Source organism: Fundulus heteroclitus, chromosome 20 (genome assembly GCF_011125445.2).
Source record: "Fundulus heteroclitus isolate FHET01 chromosome 20, MU-UCD_Fhet_4.1, whole genome shotgun sequence".
NCBI classification, from domain to species: domain Eukaryota; kingdom Metazoa; phylum Chordata; class Actinopteri; order Cyprinodontiformes; family Fundulidae; genus Fundulus; species Fundulus heteroclitus.
In genome coordinates this window covers 6,406,371-6,414,371 of record NC_046380.1, presented here as the reverse complement: position 1 = coordinate 6,414,371, position 8,001 = coordinate 6,406,371, and the positions used below count along the sequence as shown (strand labels likewise).

The 8,001-nt window shown below is 37.6% G+C and overlaps 1 long non-coding RNA gene across 1 annotated transcript; it reads left to right on the top strand.

The window, feature by feature from the left end:
• Positions 1–5,956: 5,956 nt before the first annotated feature.
• LOC118556638 lies at positions 5,957–7,717 on the top strand. Its single transcript, XR_004927261.1, has 5 exons — positions 5,957–5,987; positions 6,086–6,124; positions 6,975–7,078; positions 7,392–7,517; positions 7,638–7,717. It is a non-coding gene; the product is annotated as an uncharacterized LOC118556638 (long non-coding RNA).
• Positions 7,718–8,001: the final 284 nt, after the last annotated feature.

Below are 8,001 nucleotides of genomic sequence, written 5' to 3'. Positions count from 1 at the left end.
CTTTGCCGAAGCCTCCGCCATCTTAGCTTCAGGCCTATTGTGTATACCAGCTTTTACCTACCTCAAAGCTTTTAGTGGACCCTTTTAATGTTGTTTACATCACAGGTGCTGCTATGTTGATGGTAATTGTTCAGTGTTGGATCCAGTAGGATTTTAATCAACAGGGCCTCAATTACAAATTGCTGCCTCTACAATTACATTTTTTTTCAGTCACTAACAAGCGTTGGTCCAATCAGTTGTCACATTTTAAAAACTCTAAACACAGCACAGCATCGGTCTTTCGTGGCCATACCATTCACACATTTCATATCGTTTTCACACAATATGCTGTCAGTGAACACATTTCCACAATGCTTAAATTTTCTTAACAGACAAGCTATACCTCCCAACAAAATTATGGATTGTTTTTGTTGTATTTACAAATGTTAACACACACCATCCCAAAATAGCACAAACAATATTTCAAACCTTAAATACAGTATAAAAACCTCTGTTTCTGCAATGATATCAGTTCGAAAACAATATATCTCGGCTGATAATAAACAAACATTTAAATAATTGACACACAGCTGATTTATGCTGGGTAAATTGGCCCAACCACAGCTGATTCCAGTCTGGCTTAGACTTGTAGTGGCAGGGTTTTCTTCTTCTATTACATTGACAATTATATATAAAAGGAGGACTTTGAGAAGTGATGTTTTCTGAAAATGAAACATAAAAAGACAAACACTATAATGTCTGGACGAGGAAGAGTAAGTGCAAGGGGCCCAGGGAGAATAGCATGCCCAATGAGAGGGTAAGGTAGAGGTGTAAGAATGCATGGTGGTGGCATTCCAAGGTCTCCAAGCACAGTAGTCAGTGATGAAATTCGTGCCACTATCATTGACCATGTAATCAACCATGGTCTTTCACTAAGAGAGGCTGGTGAAAAAGTGCAGCCCAATTTGAGGCGATCAACGGTTGCCTCCATTATACGCATCTTTCAAAAAACCAACAGGTAAGTATTGCATTTTACATGGATTGTTTCTATTCTCACTTGACATGTGAATAAGGTCATATAGTAATGCATATGTTAATTTTTTTTTGTCCCTCTAAAGAATCCAACGTCTTCCACCCTCTGGGGGAAGAGGAAAGCTCCTCAATAATGATCAAGGGTGATCATTATTGATCAATAATGATCAATCATTGTAGAAATAGTCGTTGCAAACAATGCAATAAAACTGCATGAAATTCAGACTAGGATTGTGGAGGACCATGAGATATTTGATAACAGCCTCCCAACCATTAAGCAGACATTGTTCAAACACAGAGTGTGGATGAAGCAGCTCTACACTGTTCCCTTTGAGAGGAAGTGTGAGAGAATCAAGGTGCCACGATGACAATATGTCCAGGTACAGTGTATGCTCAATTCAATGTCCAGTTCTATATGCTTTAAACTTTGCATATATATAATTTTCTGAGACAGTCCTGTATATATATATTACAGCCTGCACCAACCTAAGTCTAAACTCTCCACTACGGGAGACAGTGCCTTCCAGGAAGTCGCCCCACACATATAGGATGCCCTCCCATAGATCCTGAGGGCCCCACAATCTATGGAGGTGTTCAGAAAGCACCTAAAGACATTCCTATTTCAAATGGCCTTTTAATACATATGATTTCAATTTTGCTTTTATGGTGTATTATTGTCTTCTTGTTTTTATTACACTTTGGAAACTGTTTATAACAGTTGTTTTATTTGAGAAACATTTGTCTTTCTTATCCTTCAATGAAGGGTTTCTTTCCTGTTGGAGGCAGTCACTTTCTGTAAGTTGCCAAATGATTTACAAGAATATGAAGGACGTGTGTGGCTTTATTGTACTTTATCGTTAGTGCTTACTGGAAAGATAATTTTTACGACTTGATGAAAACGTAGATATCAACACTTTGAGCTGATAGAATGATAAATGGTAAATTGTCTGTATTTTTATAGCACTTTATCAAGTCCTAAGGCCCTAAAGTGTTTCACACTGTATTCAATCATTCATCAATTCATGCACATACTGACATTGGTGGGCTACACTGTGGCCACATCTGCCCTGGGGCACACTGACAGAAGCAGGGCTACCAGACATCGGCACCACAGGGCCCTCTGATCATTGCCAGCAAGGACGCTGTTGAAGTGTCTGGCTCAAAGACACAACGACTAAGAGGTTCGGAGAAGGGTATCAAACCAGCAACCCACTGGATGAAATCCTAGCTCCTTGTCACTCTTTGCAACAGAAGGATTTATAAAAGCTAATAATCCATTAGCATTTATAAATCTGAATGACTTTGTAAACACCTTGCACAATGCATTTATATTTTCTTTTATATGACAAGTAATGTCATTTTGCCAAATGTGCAATAAATTGGCACAAACTATTACCCATGGCTTTGGACATCACTAAACAGAACCAGACTGGATCTCAACAATTAAAAACATTTTTTTTAGAAACTTCATTTATGATACATCTGTTGTTCAGACAACTGGCATTCCTCAAAATAAAATGTATTCCTGCCATTAATTATTGTATCAATAAAAACAGGGACAATGACTGTATGTCATGGTGCAGCTTGGCCTGCTGCACCATGGACATTTCAGGGCACTCTCAGCCTCCCATACAGCTCCAGATCCCATGCTCCACTAATCACCTACACCTGTCAGCCACTAATAAAGCCAGGACTCTTTCCACCTGTCATCACTACTATTTAAACCTCCCTCAGTTAGCTCTTCCCTGTCGGATCGTACTGTTAATTTCTGTTCTTTCTGCTCGTTGCTACTCACCTGTTGTTGTCCAGCCCGAGGTCCCTTCATCTCCGCCTGCCTGCTGCTGGTCCTGCTCTAATACGGTCCTGCAAGTATTCACTTAGTCATGCTGCTAATCCTGCTGTGGTTCTGGTTCCCAAGTCCAGCCACTAACAGACTCCTGCTCCAGCTTGGTCTGAACTCTGGTCATCATCATCCACCATTCGTCCTCTTCAATAAACTTTCTTTAAACTGAACCCTGGTTATGGTGTGTTCAGGTTCAGGCTACAAATTATGACACTGTACCGTTACTGTTTAATCAATTAATCAATTAATTTAAAGCAAGGGTTGCAAATTTTGCCACAAGTTTCAGGTCTTAAAAATCTCCCAAATCCACTTTGGCCTTATTTCTTTCTAATGAGGCCTTCCCCTTTTTTGAACGTATTTCACTTCATGCAACTCTCAGCCGTGTTCAAAGTCTACAGTGAGAGCAGCGGAGCTACAATGAACGGCTAACTGCTAAGCTAACCTGATGATAGATAACCTTAACCAAAAGATATTCAATTCAATTCAATTCAATTTTATTTATATAGCGCCAAATCATGAAACATGTCATCTCAAGACACTTTACAAAGTCAATGTAAATGTTCTGGGATATGACAATATCCCAGAACTTGAGGGACAGAGGGGAATGAAAACAGAAAACTGTCAATTTCAATTCCTTCGGATCGAGGGGCATGGATTGGTTAGAGTATTTACTGGTCTGAATATCCCACAAAAAACTATTTTTGTACCTCCTTTTCGTGAATATGTAATGCATTGACTACTTTCAGGATGGAAAGACCATTTTGCCCAGTATCACAAAGTGTTTCTGAACAGGATTACCAACTTTAACTTTAAAACAGATTAGTAGACTAACCTAGGTCCAGACTGTTTAAAATTTAGATAAGGGATTTTTTCTTTGTCTGGAAACTGGCAAGAAGCCAGCTGGAAACAGGCCAAAAAAAAATTCAGTGATTTATTATTCCTGGAAAACAGTGGGCTAACTGCCTGACATTTCAACATCCTCCAGCTAAGGTTGGTTTTATTGTTGGCTAATCTGATCAACAGTAGCAAACGTGAAAGTACTGAAGAGTTCAGAATTTGCATTGCCCACTTTGTGAAATAATAATAACAATAATAATAATAATAATAATAATAATAATAATAATGCTCATCCAATAGTAGAAATTTCTCACGTAGTTAAACAACTTTCTGGTTGTAGAGTTCTCAGACTGGATTAAGACGGAGAAGCTAAGAAGTTTGTGAATGTAGCAGTATTTTAATAGCCTCTTCATAATTAAATTCAGTTTACCTACACTGTAAACCTGAATTAGTTACAAGAACTCAAACATTTGGAGGCAGCCAGGTGCTTTAAAATGTTAAATCTGAAACCTTAAGTTCTTTTAAATCAAAGTTAAAAACGAATTTGTTTAGAGTTGTCTTTGAATGTTAATGTTAAAGTTTGTTGTGCACCTTGTCTGGTATCTAAATCTTCTGCTGATATTCCACTGCAGTGTGCTTTCCTCTAATCTTTTCTTTCTGATGTTCTGCTCATGTACAGTACTCAATTGTCATGTCACTATGTGCTATACAAACAAACTTGCCTTACCCGGACTAGAGCAGGAAAACGCTCCACATAATGATGCTTAGGATGGATTCTAACATCAGGGAAATCCTCCTGCAGCACCTGGTATGATCATGGATGTTGCACAGAAAATGGTCTCAGGTTTTGTCAGTGAATGATGGACATAAGGCTAACTCTAACACCTCCTTTAGCTCCATTAAAACTACCCATGCACCATCACTGTCTGGTACTACACTGCCTACCAACAAAGGAAGCAGACGGAGCAGAATTGCACTTTCACCTCGTTGCCTCCTATTGTTACTCAAGAAAAAAATATGTTTGGAATTGGCTGAGGTTTATCCACATCAGTGTGCTGGTATCGAATTTAGATACTTTATCAATCAGGAAATAATTAAGGGAATGATTTGGCTTAAGTACTTCATTCTAGATAATTTGTATTTGTATCTGGACATACATATATGAAATGGGTAATGCAATATCCCACTTACTCCTTTTTTCAGATAAAACCAAGCCATAAAGGGATGGATTGTTTCCAGAAATATCTCTTACTGTCAGGAAATGAAACAAAGTCCAATTTTTTTATTGTCTACCGTAAATGTTTCTGAAGACTGCTTTAATTTATTGCTCTCATAAAAATAATGTGGTCATTTAGCCTTTATAAAGGTGTTGGTCTGTCTGCTATCCTCAGTTCATAGCTGGCTGAGAACTGAACATTGATACATCTCCACCTGAGAGGTAAGACTTCTGCTGCTGAGCTTTTGAATATTTTAAATCTGAATTCTTGACTTTTCTCATGAATTTGTCTTTTTTAGAGGAAAAGAAGTTAATCATCACCATGAAGCACATCTTGCTCCTTTCGATTCTTGTGTGCGCTGCATTATCAGGTAAGCTTAAAAACACCACCTCAATAAATGTGCCTATTGGTCTATTAACAGTCTTTTAAATTGGATAAAGAGCTAAATGTTGTTGTGTTTTTGCTGGTTTTCTATGAAGCTCCTGCTGAAGAAAAACAGGAGCCTCAAGGTCAGTATCATTTACCCAAGAACCTACAGCAAGTGAGACGGTAATATCTAAGTCTTTCTGACGCCAACATTTGGTTTTTATATCTCTGTCTTTGCCTTTAGTCTTGTTTATTGGTCATGTTGTATGTTTTACGCTCCTCTTTTGGCCAGGTCTCTCTAGGAAAAGAGGTTGTAATCTCAGGGATTTTTTTCTGGGTAAATAAAGGACAGTACCACTATTTTATTGTCCTGCAATTGGAAAATCCATCAGTAAGGAGCAAATTTACAAGGAGATGAAATATTTTACAGTTATTAATTATTAGAACTAGGGTGCTCAAGAACTCAAGGAAGTGAGTAGGGGGATTGAAAATGGTAAAAAAAAAAAGTTAAACTGTGGTTACCATCACCATGAAGCACATCTTGCCTCTTTCAGTTCTTTTGTGCGCTGCATTTTCAGGTCTACATAAAAACACCACATAAATATGCTTAGTGGTCTAGTAACATCGTTTTAGATTGGATAAAAAAGTAAATGTGATTCTGTTCTTGCTGGTTTTCTCTGAAGCTCCTGCTGAAGAACAAAAGGAACCTACAGGTTAGTATCATCTGCCCAAGAACCTACTGCAAGTGAGACGGTAATATCTAAATCTATCTGACGCCAACATTTGTTTTTTTATATCTCTCTTGAAACAGCAATGGATGTCCAAACCGAGGATTTGTCTCCTGGACAGGGTCAGTGGAATCTGTTTTCACCATCAGCTCTCAGTTAGAGAGTATTCCTTTAGAGAAGCCGGTCAAATAAACAAAATAAAATAGAAAGATCCTTCCACTTGGAATAAAGCACAAAATGCTTTAAAACTCATTTGGTATAAGGTTTTGGAAATTTAGGTAAATTTTTAAGGTCAGAGACTTTAGTTCATTTAGCTCTTGTAACTGCCCATTGGTTTAATGCTGTGTGATAACTCCACAGTATTTTAATAATTTATGTATTTTTTTTTCTTTAAATCTGAAACTGTAGTTCATGTGTCTGGTTTTGTTTACTGGTCATGTTGTATGATTTACGCTCCTGTCTTGGCCAGGTCTCTCTTAGAAAAGAGGTTTTAATCTCAGTGAGGTTTTTTTTTCCTGGTTTAAAAAAGGATATTACTTTTACTTTATTGCTTCACAGTGGGGAAATCCAGATATATCATATATCAACAAAGAGCAAATTTACAACAAGAAATAGGGTACATTTATTAGTTATTAGAACCAGGGTGCTCAAGAACTTAAAGTGGTGTGCAATTGAGTAGCGGGGTTATAAAATGGCACTAACAAAAGAAAGTAATGAATAGTTTGTTAAAGTTTTTTAGCTGTAAAAAAAATACTTTCAGATTACCTTTACATTAACATTATACAAAATGTTGTTTTTAATCATTCTGAATTTAAATAGTGCTCACTGTCTAATTCTAGGAGGGGCAGATGAACATCAGTAACTGGCATAACTGTGCATTTTTTTGTTATATTTTAAATAGGTGAGGATAAAATGCTATTCAGACATATTTTATGTTTTAGTCTAACCCTAAACTTTGAACTTTCTCTCCAGCTCTGGAAAATCGTATTAATCTCTGTTCAAGTGGTTGGCGCCCGTATAATTCCCGCTGCTATAAACTTGTTAAAACTCATTTTCTGACCTGGATCGAAGCTCAGGTAATACTGGTCCTCACTTCACTGTTTATAGTTTGGATCCACAGTATTTATAGATTCTTTTCTTTACAGAGTTTAAAACAATCTATTAATACAGTTTGTAAATTCCTTAAATATATTCCAACATATTGTACTGTGAATATTCTTTGTTTACATTTTCCAGATACGCATTTGTCAGAATCAAAATATTACCATTGAGATTTCCTACATCCCTCTAGACACTCACTTTAACTTACCGACTAAAGTTAAATCATTGTTTAAATTTGTTGTTTTGCTTGTAAATCACACAGCTCTTTCTCTTTTATGTGTCCATTAGAAGCACTGCAAAGGTATTGGAGGCCATCTGGCTTCAGCCACCGACTCAGGATTGTCAGTTTTCCTCCAAACGATGATGCAAAGAGCTAACGTGGAAGCTGCATGGCTTGGAGGTTTCTGGCTGCAGGTATCCAGAACAACACATTAATGCCACATCAAACCCTCAATATGGTCTTAAATTCAGTTCTACCTATGCATTATTATGTGAGAGAGAATGTAATAACTCCTATCTGTTGTGTGTCTTTAGGACTATTGGAGGTGGATTAATGGCGAGGATATGCACTATACAGGCTGGTCTCATGACTTCCCCATTTACCACCCACCGACCTCAGCCTGCATGTACTTAGACCCTGGCTGTAAGTAATTTTAATGCAGATCTATCCTCTTCCGCTTCTTCGGGGTCGGGTCGCGGGGGTAGCAGTTTCCCCAGCCACTTGGGCCAGTTCATATATATATATATATATATATATATATATATATATATATATATATATATATATATATATATATATATAGGGCTGCACAGTGGCACAGTGGGTAGCGTGGGTTCTCTCCTGGCACTTCCTCCCACAGTCCAAAAACATGACTGTTAGGTTAATTGGTCTCCCTAA